Genomic DNA, 21,230 nt, shown 5'->3' with positions numbered 1-21,230 from the left:
TTTGTTAAAATTCTGGCTGTGGAGACCATTAAAAAATTAGTTAAAAAGAGAAGGGTTGATGAAAACATTCAAGGAACTTTATTCACCTTATTCACCTTATTGAGGTGAAGAAGAATTTCTGGGAAGAAATGCTTACACATTATATTGGGCATAAAGTTAGAAAGTCTTTTTCTGTCCCTTTGTAATTAATAATTGGACTGGTTGGTGAAGAAGAGAAGTGTTGTGGTTCTCATTTCAGTGTTAAGGGACCTACAGCTGCAAAAAATGAAGGCAGATATAAGAGAGAGATCTAACCACTTTAAATTTGTGTAGAAACATTGTTAAAGGGTTAAATGTGGAATTATGCAAAATAGTGATGAATTTTCTTTTCTTCAGGTGCTTCTGCTTTTTTAATTATATTTGGTCTCCCCTGCTCTTTTAAAAATATTTTTAATAAATAATACAAATTGTATCTTATCCTTTAAACTTGTCTGAAAACGAGCCTTATTTTTCATGTAGTGCTTTTGCCTGAAAATTGTCACTACAGTGTCTTCCGGCAAATGAGAGAGAGATTTGGGTATGGTAAAAAACAAATCTCTCTATGGATTAAAATGGAGATTTCCAGTCTCCCCATAGGATTCTTAATCTTAGAAAGTAAGACCCAGATGAGATTAAAAGGAATTATATAGCAAATAGAGTTAATGCTTTTATCTAATACAAAAGGGAGGGGAAATTTTAGACACAGACAATTAGTTTTAGTTAAAATTATTAAAACTAAGCATTTTATAGATACATGTATACGTTTTATATTCTACAATGCATGTTAAAATGGAGTCTCTGGGGAATCTCTTAAAGTTCAAGACTCAAAGTAAAAAAACTGACTGAAATTTCAGCCTTGATCATGGTTATTAAAACAGATATCATGAACCTGAAATGGTCCTTGTACAGTTTAATTCCTTTGTCTTTGTGTTAGAAGATGAACTGTCACAAACTTGGGTTTAATGCTCCTTTATCTTTTCTGGAGAGAAGATGATAACATTTCCCTGTACTGCAGCTTGTGTTTGCAAAGCATTAGGGACAAGTGGGTTCAAAGTGAGCAAGATCCACTAAAATACTTCCATTTATGTTAGGTGTCAGTTTTTTATGTGAAATCATAATAGATTGTTACAATCTGAAGAGAATCCTTATAACCCCTTTTCCATGAACAGGAGAGGCACAAATGTGGCAGTTACTTTGTTTGTCAGACACAGGAGTTTATAAAAGCAGCATCTCCCCTAATTTCTTTCTGTATATAACCACAGCCATACACATGCAGGAGCACACATCACATTTTTCTTCAAAAGGCCTTTCTTCTGTCCTGCCCAACATTTTACTTGTGTATTTTTCAGTGAATTTGTTTAATTTTGATGCTGGGAACTAATATTACTTTGGATTATGAACAGATCTGTCCAGAGCAGGGATGGAGCTGTATTGTCTAAGAGGGAGTTGTGATAAGATTGATTAATATTGAATGAGACTCTTGGGACTTTCTTTTCTTTGGGTACACCCATGCACCAGTGAATCAAACAGAAAGAGGAGGGTCCATGGAGCTCCATTCTGCTGTTGGAGCTGGAGGTGCTGGGCAGGGAAATTCTGGAGTTTCCTGAAGCCCCAGTGCAGATCCAGCCGGGATTACAGGAGCCTGGGCCCTCTCTCCCAAAGGCTTTGGCACGCCCTCAGTGGGAGCAGCTACACCTCTGAAACCTGCCCAGAGACACTTCCATCCGTAACATGTGATGTGCTGGCCCAAATCTTGGAAGTTTTACCAAGCATCTGCTCAGCCTTCCCAGCAGGGAAGTGGTGCTTGCACGGGAAGGTGCTGGGCAGAGTCTGCTGCGAGATTAATGAGGGTAAGCGGAGCTTTATCAGAAATGACAAAAAGAAGTATCAAATGAAATCTTGTCCAGGCCTCTCCTGTCTGCAGAGTGCGGCTCAAATCCCTCAGCCACATAAGAAACAAAAATAAATTCTTTCTAGGTCATTTTATTGTTGAAGATTAACTCGAGATCAGAGACTCGCATCACGCTGTGCCGATGCCTCTGTATTTTGCAATATAGTTATTGGTACAGATTTTTGAGGACTAAATTGTCAAAATAGCTCAGTGGTTGTGTGAAATCTAATAATTTTGTACAGATTACAGTACCTCTGTGTTTGAAATGGATTTTTAAATTCCAATTGCTGAGACTGCATCTTTAGCTGTTCCCTGATTGTTTGCAGGTATTGTGAATGCCTTTGGATCATGCCAGAGAGATAATGACTTGGAGCACAGAAATGGACTTGCAGCTGGATTCCCAGGAGGGCTTTCCACACAGGGTAATATCTCACATATTGAAATGTGCTCACCAAAGAGGTGTTAGGGAAGCAGCAAGGAGAACCTAGATTGGCCTGCAAAATGGGGATTACACAGAAACCAGAGCAGGTAAAATGAATCTATTTTCTCATAAGTTCTAGTAGAACTCAAACCTCATTATTTTCATCACTAATTATAGGCCAGGATCTGAAACCATTGCTGCAGGTACCCATTACCTTGTTCCCAGTGCAATTCCATATACTACAGTATGTGTCAAAGAAACATGGAGAATTGCTCTTCCCAGGCTGCTTAACACAAGTGTCAGAAGTGTTGAGCCTTTATTGGTTAAAATTCTAAGTTCTTTATATGATATAACCAGCCTAAGCAGAAATAGCCAATGTCAGTAGATTTTATTTGCAAAAAGAACAGCATGAGAGGATCTGTGCTGCAGTGATGTCTTCTTTACTGTTGCTGTGGAGCTGAAAGCCCATCCATCTGTCCTTCTTATTATGTTAAATTCATTCTGGAGTCACTTAACTGAAGTATCCTTAACCCAGTGCTTCTGCAAACTAGTACATCCACACAGAAAATAGTTATTAAAATAAAGATCTCATTATGAGCAGCCTAATGCAGTACCATTGTGAGTAATCAATGAGGTCTCTGGCAATCATGGGAATTATACAATATAATTGAGTTATTTGTAATAAAATTGCTGAGGAGTTGCTGACTTTCCCAGTTAAACATTTTTTTTCTTTCTTTCTTACAGCTTGCTGATCTTGCTCTGAGTTCTCAACACATTATATTTTCTTTTTGTCCTGTCATAACTTTAGAATAGGAATCTATTAAGCTAAGCACTGGTTTATAAAAGATCATGAAGTCACATAACAGCATCACATTGTGTTCCTTAAGCTTTAAAAACATCACTTCAGGTAAGAATTTTATGCTGTCTTCCAAAATGAAATAGAAGCTGAAAAGATACAGTACAAATTTTTTTTTATTATGTGTTGCTTCCACCTCATGCTGACAGTTTATATTTTGCCCCTTTTGCTTCAGTCTCTTAGTCAGCCAAGCAGTAAAATGGGTTTGAATCCCCTGCACACTCATTACAGAGAGCATGTAAGAGTCAGGGCAGTGCTGGAGCCTCAGCTCTGAGTAAATAAATGCAGGAATAAGAAGCCTTCAGCAGACACCATAAAGGCATACAAATGCCTTTCCTCTGCAAGCCTGTGCTCCCCTCCCCATCTTTCCCTTCTCTTCCACTGGCCATTACCCACAGACAAAAATCCTGGTAGAAAGTGCTGATCCTCCTCTAGATACTTCTACCTTAGCTTAAGCTGGTGATGAGGGTGATGTAAAATAACCTTGTGCATTTTTTTTTCCAAGAATGAATGAAGGAACATTCATGTTCTTCAGTTTCAGGAGTAACTGGTAATCTTCTGGGAGTAGTGAAGTCATTAACCACATCCAGCACTGGGTGTTTGCCCACTCCTGCCTGGAAAGGGGAGGGATACAGAGGCCGCTGTGATCTTGCCCTCTAGACTGTCTGACAGTGTAGGACACAAATGCACTGGATAGCTCTACATTTATCACAAATATTTTTTCCTCTCCATCAGATGCTCTGGCAAATATTTGGACCCTCAGAACTGCTATATGACTGCTATTTGGACCCACAGAATACAATGGTCATTGAAATTCATAGTCCAGGCTCTCATCAGCACAACTCAGTTGTGAGACCATTGATATCAGGGGGTTTTTTGGAGAAAATAGGCTTGTCCCCTTTCCTGTGGGCACAAGGTTTACAATGCTGTGCTCTGGTTCAAGACTGAGAGGTTAGAAGACATGGAAGCAAATTGTGAGAATGAAAGAAATCAAATTCAGAGATCCAGTTCTATGCCACGACAAATATCCAGAGAGCAGCAGCTGAAGCTTGTGTGTCTCTCAGGGAGGTGAATTTGCAGGTGAGCTGGCTCCAGGCTGCACAGAAGCTGGGGAGCTTTCCTGTTGGCTGACAGCAATGGGCTGGGGACACCTCACAAGTCAGGTGGGCAAAAGCTGCTCTCTGCAAGTGCAGTGGTGCTCCCAAACAGAGGACACCATCTGTCTGTGGGAGGAGGAGGAGGATGGGAGAGTTAAAACATGGTCATGACTGCTCTGAAACACGAGTCAGACCTAGATTCCCTCAGTCTCCACCCAGCCTGAGGGACAGACAAGGAAAAATCACATGGAGGCTTGCAGGGGATGCTGCCTTGCACCTTTTTTAATAGACAGGAGTGATGATGGAGGAAGGCTCTTGCCAGCTTTTTTCCCCTCATTTGAGGGGAAAGCTGTGCTGCTGTGGTTCATTTTTACTTAATGCAAAAGTGGCAGAAGGAGGGAGGCAGAAGAAAAGCAACTATATCAGACACAACAGAAGGAAATATGGGAGGAGGGTGGGGAGGTGGGTTGGTGGTGTCTGGTTTATGGCCCTTCTGTGCCATCTGAATGGTACAAAAGGCTAAAAAACAGCCTGAGCATCTGTGTTACTCTCTGCACCACTATGATAATGAAAATGCACAAATGCTTACAGGAATAAACAAAATTTCTAGTTTCCTGAGGTTATATAAAAGAAACATTTATTCTATCCGAAAAAGACTATGCAGAGAAGTATTTGAGTTAAAAAAAAAAAGTCATAATGTGTTCACAATGTGAGAGAGAAGAGCAGCACAGCAAGCAACCTTAACTAGGCTGTTTCCAAACTTCTGACTGCCTAACCATGCAGCTTTAATGCTCTGTTACCATATTTGTCATGCACACAGTATTATATAGATATATATAATACCAACTGTCTGGCTAGATATAGATATCTTATTTTTATTGGAATTTTATCCTCAGTCTCCTCTCTTCTTCTCTTTTCACAGTTTTTCTAAAGCAGAATATGAAACTAATGCTTTCAAATTTCAGCTGCACTTTTGAACTCGTGATATTTGAAAGCAATTTTTTTCTCATCACAACCTGAAGCTGATATGTTGTTACACAGGAAATGTTGCACATCTCAAAACTCTCCTCTCACAGAAGAGGCTGAATGTGTCCTTTTGAAGGTGTGAGATGCACGTGAAAAAAGTATCGAGATTACTCAGAAATTATCACTGCAACTCTTTTCCCTGCCTCTCTTTTTCTTTACACAAGTGCCAAAATTGTTTCCTGAAAATGCTTAGAATTCATCTTCTGTTTCATGTAGATGCTGGAGTTTATTTTGGAATGCAAGCTTGTCTGAGAAAGCTCTATTGTGCATGTGTTTGTGCTACATAAAAATATTAACATGAACTAAATCCAAACTCAGGTCTGTGACCGTGTTCACAGGGGTTCTTGGGTGAGGGAAGAGACGAGGATCTGACTCCGTGTTTCAGAAGGCTTGACTTATTATTTTATTATATATATCACATTAAAACTATACTAGAAGAATAGAAGAAAGGTTTCCTCAGAAGGCTAGCTAAGAATAGAATAGGAAGGAATGATAACAAAGGTTTGTGGCTCAGGCTCTCTGTCCGAGCCAGCTGGGCTGTGATTATCCATTAATTAGAAACAACCAACATGGGCCAATCCCAGATCCCCCTGTTCCATTCCACAGCAGCAGATAATCAATGTTTACATTTTGTTCCTGAGGCCTCTCAGCTTCTCAGGAGGAAAAATCCCATGGAAAGGATTTTTCATAAAAGTTGTCTGTGACACAGGTCCATAATTAGATCTAAGAGAGGAATTAGCAAAGCACTTAAGTGATGCCCAAGGTTAAATCCTGCCTGCCCAATGAAAGTCAGTGACACTGTAGCCCTCCAAACTCTGTGATGATCAAATTATCTTAGCACCCAAATAGTCTCAAAGATGTAGGTACCTAAATCTGCCATCTATAGATGGACAATTTCTTCCTATTTTGTTACAAAGGAATTTGATTTTGGTGACAAAGAGAAATGGCAGAAAATGGAGCACAGTCCTTCAGCCCATGTCTTGAGTTTGTGGCAGTTAAATGAAACTACAAAACAGCCTTCAAAGCAAGGAGAATCCTCATCCAGGAGGGAATATCAGGAGGGAGATTGCTTTTTGTCACTCATGAGCAGGATCAGATGCAGGATAGGAACACCAGGGAACTTTCTGGTGAACATCCAAGTATCTTTATCCTTTTGGATGCCAGCAAGGTTAAGAAAGGGTTTTGTGAATTGTGTTTTTGGATTCAATGTCTAAATCTCACATAAAACCTACCCAGGAAATCTAACTGCCTCTGCTGAATTGATTTTGTTTCCTACTGCTTTTTCCTGATTACTTTTATATTATATATTTATATTCCTTACACGTGTGCATTTTAACCCCATAACTGCTGATGTACTATGTGGCAAATCAAGTTTTGATAAAGGTGAGACCAAACTCCTAATTTCTTTTCACATCTAAAGCTCGGTAACTCTGGATAGGAAGCATTTGTCATCCATAAAAGTGTTGATTCCATCTCCAGTAATCACCCACCCCTCTAATCCATCATACTCCACCTGATTAAATGTAAATCTGATTAGTTCACATAAGAACTAAGAACTTCTTATTCCCTTTGGTAAACACATCAGTCCAATGACCTGGGCATCAAGAGAAACAAGCTTTACACTTTACAGGGGAGAATCAATAATCCCAAGGATATGCTGATTCTAAGTGCTCACAGTCACCAGGAAGGCTGAGGGCAGTTTATGAGAGAAATCCTTCATCTCTTACACTGCTCAGAGCCACAGATTTGCTTGGTTAGCTGATCATGCTTCCTTCAGAAGGCCTATCTGCTTAATGCAACAGCTCAATAAGGCAGCATTAATTTTAATTAACAAATTGCTTGTACACCTACAGCTCCATCACATTGTTGCCGTGGCCAGGGTTAGGAAATTGTCCGAAGAAAATAAATTTGAAGCAACTCAGGCACAGGTAAATAGCCTGTTATTATCCACCAACCATTGTCATTATGGTCATTTCTGGAAAATCCTGTGTATCCCATGGTTCATTAAATCTGTTTTACTGCCTGGATAAATGAGCTACTTTGAGGTGTCAGCAACAACCCCAAGCAGGAGGCTTTATTCTGCTAAGAAAGATGGCTATCAGCAGCAAGAAAGGCAATCCAGAAAACATCTTATACAAAATTCATGGGTTTATTAATTCATAATGTTAAGTGGTTTTGGCAGCTAACTAGTCACAGAATTTCATCAAGATGTGCACTTATAAACAAAGGGAAAGCAATAGCTTTCCTTTAGAAGCATTGCTCTGATACTTTTACTCCTTCAGGGAAGAAAAAGTAACATTCTCAATATGGATATTTTCTATTTCAGGAAGCCTGGCTACCAGATTGCCAGAAAATGTCTTCAGGATGGCCAGCGTGAGGCTTCCGCCAAGATTTATCAACAAATGAGCCAGGAAAACCCCACATCATGGAACCAGGAACCAGGAAAAGGTAAGAAAGGAGAAGGGGAGGAGACAATGTGCCCATTTCAGCCAGGGATTTGTTCTGCCCTTGCCACAAAAATAGATTTTAGAGCAGGCCAGGCTGGTTAAGGTGGCTTTAGTTCCTCAGCAGGCACTTACACGATGGCACATGGAATTTATTTCATGTGATACCATAACAGGAATGCTGTGAAGAGGGAGAGCAGAGACAAAGAATGGTGTTGGAGCCTGTGCTGTGGTTTGGAGAGAAACACCCCAGAAATAAGAGAGGAAGGGGAGCTACACCTTCCATTAGAGCATCCTAACATGCCAGACTCCCAATTCCTCTGGAGGGAAGGGCAGGATACATGGTGAGAGAGGAGGAAAGCAGGGAAAATCTGAAGGAGTGAGTGCTGGAGAATTTCTGAAGGGATCCAGAGGCTGCTGCAGAGGAGGGCAGATGTACAGAAAACCTCAGAAATGGCAGAAAATGGCCTTGAGGACTTCAAAGAGAAGTCAGGGGAGGGGACATTTTATCTCAAACACAGAAATACTGAAAGTTGCTAAAAATTTGAAAGAAAGCCCGGAGAAAAGGACCCATGCTTCTCAAGAGGGATATTTCTTTTCCAGCTTGTCATATACTTTATTCCTCACATTTAAGGTTCTGAATTTTTCCTGCTTAGCCAGCTATCTTGCTTTAATCTCTGTGAGGTGTTCAGAACTTTTCCCCATAATTAATTCTAATTTAAAAGGTTACAAAACTATTAACTTGAGATTAATAGGAAAGGTTTGCTTTTAATTTCAAGGTGCAGGTCCTGTGAGCAGGTAACCCTACCCCACCAGTTGTAGCTGCCAGTACTGACAAACCCCACAAAAGCAGAGGATGGGTAAAGAATAATGTTGAATTACTTTAGCAGGGCTGCACAGGGACAAGGAGAGGAAACTCTTCCCTCCTTCCTCTCTCTAAAATCTGCAATCAGATCTGTGCTCATATGCAGATGTGTAGCCAAGTGACACTGCCCAGCCTCTTGCATCTTTCAAAGACAAAAATCTAGCTGGCCTTGGGCATGTGCATGCAGCAGAAAACTGACAATGAGAGACAAGGAATCACTTGCTACAAATCAATGAATGACAGCCCTAAAAGCTGTCTGTGACTTACCTGCAGGTGTACAGTGAACAGATTCCTGTTGATGTGCATCCATATTACATGGTGGCCTTTTGTAGCCTCCCCAGCAGAGCAGAAACCTGCCTGTGACCCAGCACTGCCCATGGGGCAGCCTGTCCTCCAAACCAGCCACACTCAGGATATTGGACACACATTTTTTTCCCCCTGAGTGCAACAGGGTGCATGTAGAATATTATATTGGTTTCCAGCCACCTGCCAGAGTCTGATGGCAGGAAATTTGCACGGCTCTTGTTGTGGCCAAGTGACAGATAATAAGTGAGAGGTGCCATTGTTGGAACTATCACTATCAGATTTTCTAATGCAGCCCTGGTGTAATGAGATCATACACATTGCTCAAGCTTCAATCAGAACTTCCACTGAAAGAACAAGCCTGAATAATAATAAAAGCAGAAAGCATTTTAAGTAAATAGAATTTCCCAGATACTGCATAATGGTGTTTGTTATTGCTATCTTTTATGAGCCTCGAGAAATATTTTGTATAAGAATGATTTCCTTCAATATAAGCTGTTATCACGAAGGTCTCCTATGTCAATTCTTATTTAAAATATATTTCCTTACAGTCTCAACATTATGAAAGCACAAATTAATGCGACCTCTTTGCTTCCATTCCATGTTCTTATAAAACCTCGCCGCCGCTCTCCAAAGAACAGTTACGTGCCGCGCTGTACAAATGTAGCCCAAACCACTCCAAATAATAAGCTCCATTTTGGCAGTAAAAATTTATTCTGTGTACATCTTTCCAAACCCCTGAAAAGCCAAGGTCTTTCAGTGAGGACTGCAAGGAGCTTTTTTATTATTTTATTTTTTTTTATCCTGAGCTTGAGTGTTCAGAAGCGTGGAGGGAGCTGATATCCTGCTCTGCTCTCCTGGTGGAAAACCTCCATGAGCCTGAGCAAGCCACACTTCTAAGAAACTTGTGGGAACACAAACAGGGATCCTGGCAGCCAGTGCAGAAACAACACCCAGCAACAGCACAAAGGAGGGCAGGCTATCCTCATGAACTGCAGTATTATTTCCTTCTTGCCTAAAGCTTGCCATTGGCAAAAGGACAAAGCCAAAACTGTGTGCACATTCCTATTTAACATTTCCCATTTTCCTGTTTTGCACAGTTTGCTTTTTGGTTTAGTATGTATTTATTGTTGCTGGCAGCAGATAAAAATTATTTCATTATATCGAGTTCTGACCACTGGATTTCCATACAGTTTTCTGCTAGTGTAAAAGAGCTGCATGATTTCAAAATTTCTCCCCTAAGTAGTTAAAATCTTGTTTACAGGCAAAGAGGAAAGATGTCTTATACATAAAGTCAAAATTTATCATTAGTACAATTGAAATCCTAAGAGTCTCATCCAAGAATTGTTATTGTTCCACATATAATTGTTATGGAAAGGGAAAGAATAAGTCTGTGCAGAGAATATTCACTAATGAAAATAATAATCTCGTTAAATTTTTGCATGCGCACTTAGTTTCTGCCTCTTTTCCTGATGTTCTGCTCACCCCTCTGGTGTCTCTCCCTGGGGTTGGGGGTTTCTTTCTTATGGTGGTTTTGTTCCCAGTGAGTTGTCAGCACCCAAAATCCTTTGCCATGAGGAATACAAAGTTCACTTTGAAGTTTTCCTCTTTCAGTGTGTTGGATTCTTTTGGGGTCACTTTTAACATGCTTTTACAGCCAGGCTTTATTTCACTGATCTGCAGCTCGGAGTTACAGCCATTTTTAAAGGTGGATTTACATGTGCGGTATATGTATATGTATACTGTTTCTTTCTATGCTTGTTTATCCTAAAAAGCAGAGCAGCCTAGCTCCAGACCTGCATTTCTTTAGCTGTGGGGCTTTTAGGGTCAAGTCTGTGTTCCATATTGCATCATCCCAAATCTCTGCCCCTCCACACTGAACTCTGTATCTCTCTCATCCTGCCTGGCCACATTTACCAGAACTGGTGAAACCGTGGTGGCACCACAGAAAGATAAACAAAAGTCAAGCAAATCCCTCAGGAAGTCCTAAAGAGCTGGAGAAATTCCTGTCACGACCAAACCAACTGAGAAAAGGCTGCAGGCAGGTCAAGAAAAGTTCAGGCAGAGCAAGTCCTGACACGTGGCAGACTCAGTGCAAAGTTTATGGCCACAGCAATGCAGTATTACAGATCAGTATAATGACAGCATGTTCTTACATAATATCTTTTCATTTTTCTTAGAGACATGAAGCAGGTTTACCTTCTTTATGCTTTTAATTGTAAAACATGAATTTCACTCCCATGTAATTCTACAGTCCTCATAAATCCTTTACTTTGTTTTGTGATCTTCAGTAAAGTGACAGTGATAACAAAATAGTTATGTAATGTAACATGCATAGCTTGCTGAAATGCATCATAAGGGACAAGGTGCTAAATTTCTTGGTTGTCACCTTTCTAGACAGTGTTTATTGCTATTTTAGGTTCTAGCATTTTTAATTCTGTGATCCAATATGGCTCAAAACAAACCTAGAAGTTGTAACGTATAAGGAAATAGAAAAGCTGATTGGGGCTGAGTTTTGTGTAAGCAAAGGCAACAACTGGTGGGACTCTTCTGTGCACTTTAAAAAGCAGCAAATGCCCAGAGCCCATCACTGGACTATCCACAACATGTCCAGCACACTTAGATTTAATGAAAATTCATACTCTAATTTCCTAAATAATGGCATTTGAAAGCATGGTATCTCTATGAATACATTGTTTTCATCTGTTTCCTCCTCCTTCCAGTAAGTTTTTGGACTATTTCCCCTACTTTGTCTATTTCAAAACAGGGCAACTCACCCCAGAAACCACGGATTTCTTACTGAGGAAACATGGGTTTAGTCCTTATAAAACACAAGAAAATGCCATTAAATACAAGAAAAAAACAGGCACAAATCTGCATCTCTCTGGTCTTTGCTAGGATGTTCTCAGGGCACATCTTGCTGGCCAGTTAATGGATTGCTGGGCAGGGTGTTCAGTGCTAACCATTGCAACAACCCTTCTCCAGGTGGAAAAAAATTTACTGGGAAGGACAGTGCAAAGCCATGAAGTAGCTGGTGGATTTTTCAGTCTCAAGTTTCCCTTCTGTTTCCTTGGGGTTTTTTGCTTCCACCTAATTTCCACTATTTTTTTAATTATGAGATTTCATATTGGAAAACATTTCTCTGTGACAGATGCACAGATATCTTACCATCAAATACTGTATTGGTGACCTGCTCTGAATGAAGAAAACCAGTTCCTTATTCTGTTGCCGCTTCTCCACTTCAGCAAGTTCTAGATATCCCAGGCAGAGGGAGAGGACAATACTGCAAGATGCTGCCAACACATACAGTGAGCAGCAGCTTCTCTTCTGATGAATCTATGATTATCCACTCCATTTATCTCAATGAGAAGTGAACTTTTAAATTTGCATGGTCCATTAGGGCCTCAAGTGAGCAAGGCATTTAAGCATGTGCTTAAATCCATCTGTATTCAGGAAACCAATTAAGTACATGCTTAATTTTAATGATGGATCCTGTACTGAGGGCTATAAAGCTAAACTGCCTTTAAACTTGGACAAAGTCCCCTTTCTCTTTATTTCAAAAGAAAACAAGGAAGGTCAATGCAGGACATGGTGTTGGTGCAAAAAAAGCTTTTCAATTTCAGCTATCAGGAATGGAAGCAGTGAGGAGGAGCTGTAATAACTTTAACCCAGAACAAGTAGGGTAAATTCACAAAACTCTGCCTAATGAGACAGGGCAGTTCTGAGTGGCAGCACAGAGACCAGCACAACCAGAGTGCAGCTGGCAGTCACTCTGGATTTGTGCAGCCAGGCCTAGAATCCCACATCCTCCCACAGGAGACACTGTAAAAGTACAAAGCAAATTAGCTAACAGAACATTTCTTCTCCTGTGCATTTTCATCTGCAGCTTTAATCATTCCATTAACAGTGCCACAGATGCCTCTATTTTGCTTCCTAAGCACTGCTATCATCAGGACCCACCGAAGCTATAAAGTTGTTATTTCACACTGAGATGTGTATGATGCCTATTGATGTCCAAATTAAAGGTTTCTGAAGAAGAAACAGTGCTGCAAAATTATTATTCATTCCCTTAATTGCTCATCTGGTTTGAATTGGATGTGACATTTCATAATATATTCTATTTCACCCTCTTCACCACACTATGCAGGGCAGCTAAGTACTCTGAAAGCTTTGAGGAGGCATTTCCATTCGTCAGGGCAAAGGCAATATGTGGGCATTCCTTAACAAAGTAGGTCTGAATCAGCATTAAAAAAGTTAGAAATGAAGCAGCAGCTTATTAAAAAGGAGCTTTATTGACAGATGATTTTAGCAAAGCCACCAGTATTTGAAATGACTGGGAAGTACCCAGCAACACCACAAAATTACATGAGGAGACAAACACCACAGCCAACTCTGCAGGTGAGAGAAGCAACAAGCCAAGGCTGGCCTGTCCCTGAAGGACTAATTTTGACCTGTATTAACTGCTTAATCCAGGGAGTTCAGTTTAACACCATTAGAAAAAGCAGAGCACGCGTTTAACAAGTGAACAGACAAAAAAAATACCTCAAAGCTCCAGCTCAGCTTGTACTACTCAATAGAGCTGTTAGAGCAACACTGGCCTGGGGCACATGACAAGTGCTAAAACAAGAAGATAAAGAAGTCAGCAATACATTTACAGATACTCACATTATACTTCTGGAAAGTATTTTGTGTTCCCTTCTCAATGTACACATTGGCAAAAAGGTAAAGATTAATTTCTGAGCAGTGCACTGGTGGGCTGATTTTTTTTCAGGAGACAATTATAAGATGGACATTTTTAGTAGCATTTGTGCCCCAAATTCTGCAGCATGTGGATGTTCAATGGCAGGAAAATTCTTCCTTACTTTGCCCCTCACCTGCCTCTGTTAACTTTTCCATTCTGTACCTAAATTCCCTTTTCTTTTCCCAACCACCAGGTAAATTGATCCAGACCTGCATGCATGCAGTATTTGATGTCCTTGGCAGCAGGAACCTGTGATGGCAGCCAGGATGAGCCCACGTGAGTATTGGGCTCTTCAATTATCCCCCAGGAACCAGCAGAGCTCTCACAATTCCTTTTTCTTCTTTGCAGCCTTCAAGACTTTGCTGGGTTTGCAATGCGGCAATTATCCCCAGAGAAATGGAAGAGACCTCACGTTTCCCTTGGTGAGAAACAGTTAAATATTTGCTGGGTCACAGACACAAAGCTAATGTGCTGCATTTCTCTTAAATTAACCCAAGGTGCAGGATGGGCCAGAAAAGAAAGACAAGCCCCTCATTTCCAAAGGTGTTTATCCAACGCTGGCTTATTCCAAACACAGAAAACACTGCTACAGCCCTGGGAGCAGCTCCCATTTTCTTGTCTGTTGGGTGGCTGCCCACACAATGAGGCTGCTGTGTGAAAAGGGGGCCCACCTCCTCCTTTGGCCATCTTTTAAAAGAAAACCACCTGTTGCCTCTGTATCCTCTCCATGCCCTCCAAAAACCCACGGATCAGTCCTATTTGGAGAGAGGTTTTGTTTCTATGCCCAAACTGACACGAGCTCTGCTTTGAGCCTTTGAGAAATGCAGCAATTCTTTATATACCCACAGAGAGGTGAGAAAGTTGCCAGTGGTGTTTGGGCAGGGCCAGAATTGGGATGCTGATCAGTGGGTTTGCTCTTGGATGTGGGTTTGGATCATGTCCCTGAGCTTGCACGTGGGCAGGAGTTGTGTGTGAGAGCTCTCATCAGCATTTCTCACTGCAGGAACCTTCAGCCTTTGCCACAGAATCTCAGCTTGTTTTTTTCTTTTTGCCTTTTATATGTTTCTGAAAGCATCCTAAAAACATATGCTTTTAATCTCCTTTGAGTCATCAAAGAGTTTGAAACAACACTCCTGAGAGCCTGGGGACAGGAGCGATGCTGTGCCACCATGAAATCTGACATTTTGCTAAGGTACCACATGAGTCAGTGTTTTACTGCAGATTTAATTATTTTGCTGCAATCAGAAGTCTGAACACATTAACTTTTCAGAGCCCATTCTTGAGTGAGACTGGATATGGCTGCATCTTGCAGAATGTAGATATTCTTCTCTGCAAAAGAAGAATACATTGATGGTGGTGGGGATAGAAAAACCAAAGCTGTGTCACTGAGCCTAGGAAAAAAGAAAGAGAGAACACAGAAAGCAGAAATATCTTCCTACTAACTCTATTTGGGTTTTGGTGAGAGAGATGATAGCCTGACAAGCAGAGGAGAAAACACTCCTTAGCATCTGCTGTGACTGTAGGATAGTGAGAACAAAGGAAAACCCTGTGTATCCTTTCCATTGCCCTGTGTGCCCATCCAGCACTTGGATCCTGTTGCAGCTCTGTCTTCACTGTGTGAAGGCTTTGTTTCTTTGATCTTGGTGGATTTCTGTTCTTTGAACAATCCTTTCCTTGGGTAATAAAAAGCCCACGTGTTTCTACGAGTAAGATTTTACGCATACCCCCTCAGAACAGGTGCTAAATAATAGTTACAAGGAGAAAATGAATGTTTGATCCTGATAAAGTCACCCAGTGGACAAATGACCTCAGAGACGTGCCCAGGAATGTGCTGGATCTGCAGCCAGCTGGAAATTGTGTGGGTGCCATGGGCTGCTGTTCAATTGTGCTGCTGTGCTGCCCTGGTGTTCACCACCTGTGGAGCTGCTCCAAGGTCAGCAAGGAAGAATCAGGGCAATAATTAGACATCCTGTTTTTCAATTAGAAACCACACAGTAATGAAAAGCTTTCCAGAAGATCACTTACTGTATTATTGGGTTGGGGTTTTTTTAATTGGCTCTTACAATGAGTTCTGCTTTAGCGACTAACTGGGCAGTCACTGTTCAGCTTGGGAAGTGCAAACAGGCTGGGTTAACCAAAGTAAAAAGGACTGAATTGATTTTCATATTAATAGGAGAGTTCATTCCAGAGAGAAAAGGTTAATTTGCTTTTCAGTGAGTTTATGGAGAAAGTGCTTGTGGTCAGAGTGATAATTTGTAGCTAAATCACACGTTTAAAGGCAAAAAGGATTGCAGAAAGGTTAGGGACAGCATTTTCAGTATTATGCAATGGAACTGTCAGCATTGTTTTCTGTGCTTTCTTCTTCCCCAAGCACAAGGATTTGAGAAAGAAGCCAGCACAATAGCACTGTCACCTGTGGCCTTATTTTTTTCCTTATATTTCTTTTCCTCTGCACATCAGATATTTAACAAATACAGAAGCAGAGAGAATGCTGTCTCACCCAGCTTTAATGCTGGTCCTGCTTATGGTCTGGGAGCACTCCTCAAATGCACATGATTTTTGTTGGGCTTGGCTTCCCCACAAAGGTGCTGTCTGTAGATTTTAATTTTTAATTTATTTTTTGTTAGCATTATAATTCTTGAGATTTGTGAATTATTAGAGATGCAAGTGAAACAATTTCTGCTTAACATGATGACTTGACATAGATAAAATTCTTGTGAATATGGGTTGGGGTTTCTTTCTTTAGTTTTAGCCAAGAAGAATCTGTGAAATTTAAACTGAGTATGAGATGGGCTAACTTGTTTCTTTGGTTTAGGAGCTGAAATTTTGGATAATCACCTCCAAGGCAAAGAATGAGTAACAGTGGTAAGTGTGCTGCTGATTTAAAAAGTGATGTAACAAATGTGACTTGAGGAGCAGTGACAGCAGCTTGCCCATCCTACCTTTGATGCTTTATTGAAGGCTTTAGCAAACATGCAAACCTAGACAGGTAAACAAATACCAAGCAATGCCTGCCCTTTGGAACTGTTTAAATAAAAAGTGCTAACAGAACACCTTTAGAACTGTGGGGTTTGCTACACCCGATGTAGCTTGCACGGGGGTGGAATGAAAAGCCCAAGTCAGAGAAACATCCAAAAGGCCAGACTTTAAATTTCTGTCCCTTCTTGTGTGAGAAGGGACAGAAATTTAAATTGGCAGAGTTCAAATTATGTGGAAGTAAAATTTTTGTTGTAGCTGTTCTGTGTTATCCTGGTCCATGAGTGAGGCTCATGGGCTGCTTCTTCCTGGTCTCTGTTGCTGTTTGGGGGGATCAGAGCTTTGTTCCACTGGTCTCTCTCCTTGGTTTAACCTTTCTCCCCCATCACTCACCTGGTCACATCTTACACAGCTCTCATCTCTCCTGCTGCCCAGTGCCACTGCCAGGTTCTGGCATTGCCTGCAGCCTGAGACTTTGGCATCTGCATATTTTCCTGAGGGCTCCATCTGTGAGGTTATTTGAGCCTGGTTACATGGGGATACTTCAGACTAGAACCACTTTAAGCTCATTTTGTAGTACAGAAGCATCCCTGAAGAAATGAGGAGAAAAAAAAAAAGAAAGCAGACCAGTACTTTATAAGCTCTCTTGGATGACATGTACAAAAGTGCATGCAGGTATTTCTACAGACTATAAAGGAGAGTTCAAACTGACCAAAAAATAGATAAAACCAGTAATCTTCAGGATGCTATCTGCAGTAAAGATTATATATTTCAGATTAAAATCTATGCTAAAAAGGGTATCTTCTTTGCTGTGCCAAAAGAATGGTTGAACCTGCCACATTTCGAAGCTCACATGTGGGCATGATAAAATCTTAACAACATGCCATTAAATATGCCTTTACAACATCTATTCTGCCTCAGCTAGATATATCTGTGAATCCTCCCTTTGCTCTGGAGATTAAATAAACTCCCTGGACAGCTGAGAAGAATTAAAGTATGACCTGATAGTTTCTCTGCTTGACAATAATATTGTCTGTCAGTTTGTGCTGTATCCAAGATACTGTTCTCTGGCCCATGCTCAGAAAACAGATATTGATGGGTTTAACTGATTAACATCTCTACATCATTTGTCCCTTCAGTCTCAAAATATATTTTACAAAATGCTGCAGCAGGTGTGCTTTCTAGACTTTGCACAGTGGTGCTCAATGCAAATATTTCCATGTATCCCCCAGCTAAAGCCTTGAAAGGTTTTTTCTGTCTTAGACAAGCAGCAGTGCTGTCACATTTGGCCACTGGAGCCCAACATTTTGACTGAGACAGGGTTTATATTCTGGTAAGAAGGTATAGAAAGATTGTCTGACTATTCCAAGCTTCTCTCACAGGACAGAATATCAGTTTCTAGCTGGTCTAAATGCAGATGTGCTGATACCCCAGCAATTTTGGGTTGGGCACCTGGACAGGTGATAACATCTGCTACATGCTTTGAAGCATATTGATGATTCTTAAAAATAACCATGGTCTTACCTGTCACAAAAGTGGAATACCCAAATTTTAGTGTTCATCAAGTGATGATGTGAGAAGGGAGAAGGTGAGTGGGAGAGGCTGTCAGTTTTCCTTTGGAAAAGGAGAGAGGAAAGCTGGATATGGGGTTGCTCATGGGCTACAGCCTGCTCCCTGACCTGAGATGCCTGTAAGAAAATGTTTGCTCATGCATTGTTTATTTAATAAAACTTTCAGACCTTTCATTTATTTAGGCTTTACATCAAAATCACCCAGACTTCCTTTAAACAACAGTATTTAGTCCATAAGTGAAAGGAGCAGTGACTGTGATGTGTCCCATAGGAACCATCCCTCACCTCCAAGGCTGGTGAGGAGAGAGGGGGATGCAGATTTGGGGAAACCAAGAGATCACAGATGGATTTATTATCCATTAACTTTCTTATCCTAAACAGATGGCCGAGTCCCAGATTCTTCCTTATTTTATAAGGGAGTGCATCCACGTTCCAAATTTGGATCTGTGTGCCAAAAGTGAAATTCACACTTCCCATGAAAAGGAAAACAGTGACAGCATCCTCAGAGACTTTCCCTCCTCAACCATGGAAAATGGATGGAAATTCTAGGAAATAGGAAGTGTAGGCAGCAGGAGCAGTTCAACTCCCCCCAGGCCCCTGGATCCAGCAGAGCTGAACACCTGAGCATCACCCACTGATAACAGCCCAGGCTGGCTCTGCAGGAGCTGGGGATGAGAGGCACAGCCATGAACTGCCCAGGTCCTGCACTAAACACAGCTGGGGAGTGGTTTGGGCACTGCTGGGACCCCTCCCAACACCAGCATTGGCCCCAGACCCTCAGAGAGGCCCAGGGCAGAGGGAGGAGGCAGCTGTGCTGCTCTGGCTCCTGCTTGTGCTCAGTTTATGGCCAAGATGAGCAGTTCCAGCTTCCTGGAGCCCACTGTGCCATGCAGATGGAAAAGGGGATAAAGTACCCACAAAGTGTGTGGTGGCATAACACAGATGATGAAATACAGCCATGGCTGCACAATAATGGTATATGTTCTAGTAGGCATAACAATGAATTAAGGCTGCAATGAAAATGCATAAATTCTCCTCTTTTTAATTTTTTTTTTAAATTTTGTGTTCATTAACTTCTGCTGGCTTGGGAGCCATTCCTGTACACACTTCCAAAAGCCATAAAGTCATTTATGCACCACTGGAAATTATTTTAGATATTCAAGCCCATGTTACTACAAACTGCCAGTTGATGACCCAACTATAGCTTTGGAATCCAATTTAAATTGGCCATTTTAGCAAAAAGCTACACACTTTTGTTACTGCAAATGGGTAGAGGAGTTATTCTCCATTGTAAAGCAAATTGTATTTTGTTTATCTAGCGTTTAAATGTCCAGTGTTAAAAAAAAAAAAAAAAAACCAAAAAAAAAACAAAAACGGAGGTAACAAATTAAAGAACATCATAGATTGGCATTTTCCTCCAGCATGATGATTTTAAAGCACTTTTTTTCCTTCATTTTCAGACACATTCTAGCCTTTCAGAGCAAACTGCTATTCATATTTGAATTCATCTTTCTTAGCTATGGCTGATTAAAACTGGAGACAGCATTGCAGATGAGGTCTAAGCAGTAAAATGGCATGAAGTCTCCCTCATCCTTACTGCAAGGAACCTGTCAGAGGCATTTTTGGACAGTCATTGCCTTTTCACAGCTCTGGTGGCTCTCAGTTGTCCCATGGCCAAAACCCCCTGATCCTTCTCAGCATCAGCCATCCCTGGCTAATGATCTCCCACTACAGAGCAGAAAAGTGATAATGGTCCCCAAGCCCGAGCCCATTTACCCTCTGCACTATAAAATTTAATTCCACTTCTATTACTTTTCCCCCTGAGGCTGTGCAGCTCTGCCTCCCGTGCCAGCCTGATGCTCTTTACACTGGTGCTTCCTCCTGGTGCCATCAGCCAGTTCCATTTGTGCCCTTTGTGGCCATGAAATAAATATTAAAATAAATATTTAAAAATATATATTAAATTAAACCACACCTAAATAATAAATAAATATATATAGATATATTAAATAGCACCAGACCTAAATATTAAATATATATATTAAATATTTAAATATATATTAATATATGTAATTATATATATTATATATAATATAATATAATATATATTAATATATGTTAAATATATTAAATATTTTAAAATATATATTAAATAAAACCACACCTAAATAATAAATAAATATATATATATTAAGTAACACTAGACCTAAATATTAAAAATATATATATTAAATAAAACCAGACCTAAATATTAAATATATATATTAAATAAAACCAGACATGCTTTCTCACTGCTTTATTAATAGCAAACCATGAAATTATTGACATGAAACTAAAGTGAGTCCATTCCTTTAACAAGGATGTTGAATAGGAAAAGAATTTAGCCAAGTACAGACATCCCAGACATCCCTACAAGGATCTCTCTTTACACTGGTGCCTCCTCCTGGTGCCATCAGCCAGTTTCATTTGTGCCCTTTGTGGCCATGAAATAAATAAATACTAAAATTAATATTAAATATTAAAGATATATATATTAAATAAAACCAGACATAAATATCATATATATATGTATATATATATAAAAAATAAAACCAGACATGCTTTCTCACTGCTTTATTAACAGCAAATCAGGAAATTATTGACATGAAACTAAAGTGGGCCCATTCCTTTAACAGGGATGTTGAAGAAAGGAGCTGAGCCCAGTACAGACATCCCAGACATCCCTACAAGGGCCACCACAGATGCACCTGGGATCCAACCCTTACAGATCCAACATCACCATTTCTGGCGTGACCCAGCACCATCAACCCCACCTGGCTGCCAAGGGCAGGGCCAGCCCACAGCACCACAGGGCCCATGGGAGCAGCCAGAGAGGGAAGCAGAGATCCTGCAGGGGGTGAACACACCAGATGTCTCAGCTTCTCATTCTGATGGTCTTCAGCTCATCTTGCCGCTGGCTTGAAGTGCCCACGTGCAGGAGAACCATCCTCATCCTCCTCCAGCTTTCTCCCTGGTCATGCA

At 40.7% G+C, this 21,230-nt stretch overlaps 2 long non-coding RNA genes across 3 annotated transcripts; both read left to right on the top strand.

The window, feature by feature from the left end:
* Nucleotides 1-6,721: 6,721 nt before the first annotated feature.
* LOC128933437 (uncharacterized) lies at nt 6,722-13,938 on the top strand. Its single transcript, XR_008482783.1, has 3 exons — nt 6,722-7,237; nt 7,636-7,757; nt 13,856-13,938. It is a non-coding gene; the product is annotated as an uncharacterized LOC128933437 (long non-coding RNA).
* A 73-nt stretch (nt 13,939-14,011) lies between these two features.
* On the top strand, nt 14,012-20,603 carry LOC128933438 (uncharacterized). Of its 2 annotated transcripts, none has more exons than XR_008482784.1 (3): nt 14,012-14,084; nt 16,478-16,527; nt 20,516-20,603. It is a non-coding gene; the product is annotated as an uncharacterized LOC128933438 (long non-coding RNA). The 2 variants fall into 2 exon arrangements; XR_008482785.1 differs by lacking the exon at nt 14,012-14,084 and adding an exon at nt 14,775-14,854.
* Nucleotides 20,604-21,230: the final 627 nt, after the last annotated feature.

This window comes from Melozone crissalis, unplaced genomic scaffold, assembly GCF_028551555.1.
Source record: "Melozone crissalis strain CALT ecotype California unplaced genomic scaffold, PUWL_Pcris_2 ptg000009l_1, whole genome shotgun sequence".
Classification (NCBI taxonomy): Eukaryota; Metazoa; Chordata; class Aves; order Passeriformes; family Passerellidae; genus Melozone; species Melozone crissalis.
Note: the sequence above shows the minus strand (reverse complement) of the source record. Positions and strands in the feature narration are given on the sequence as shown.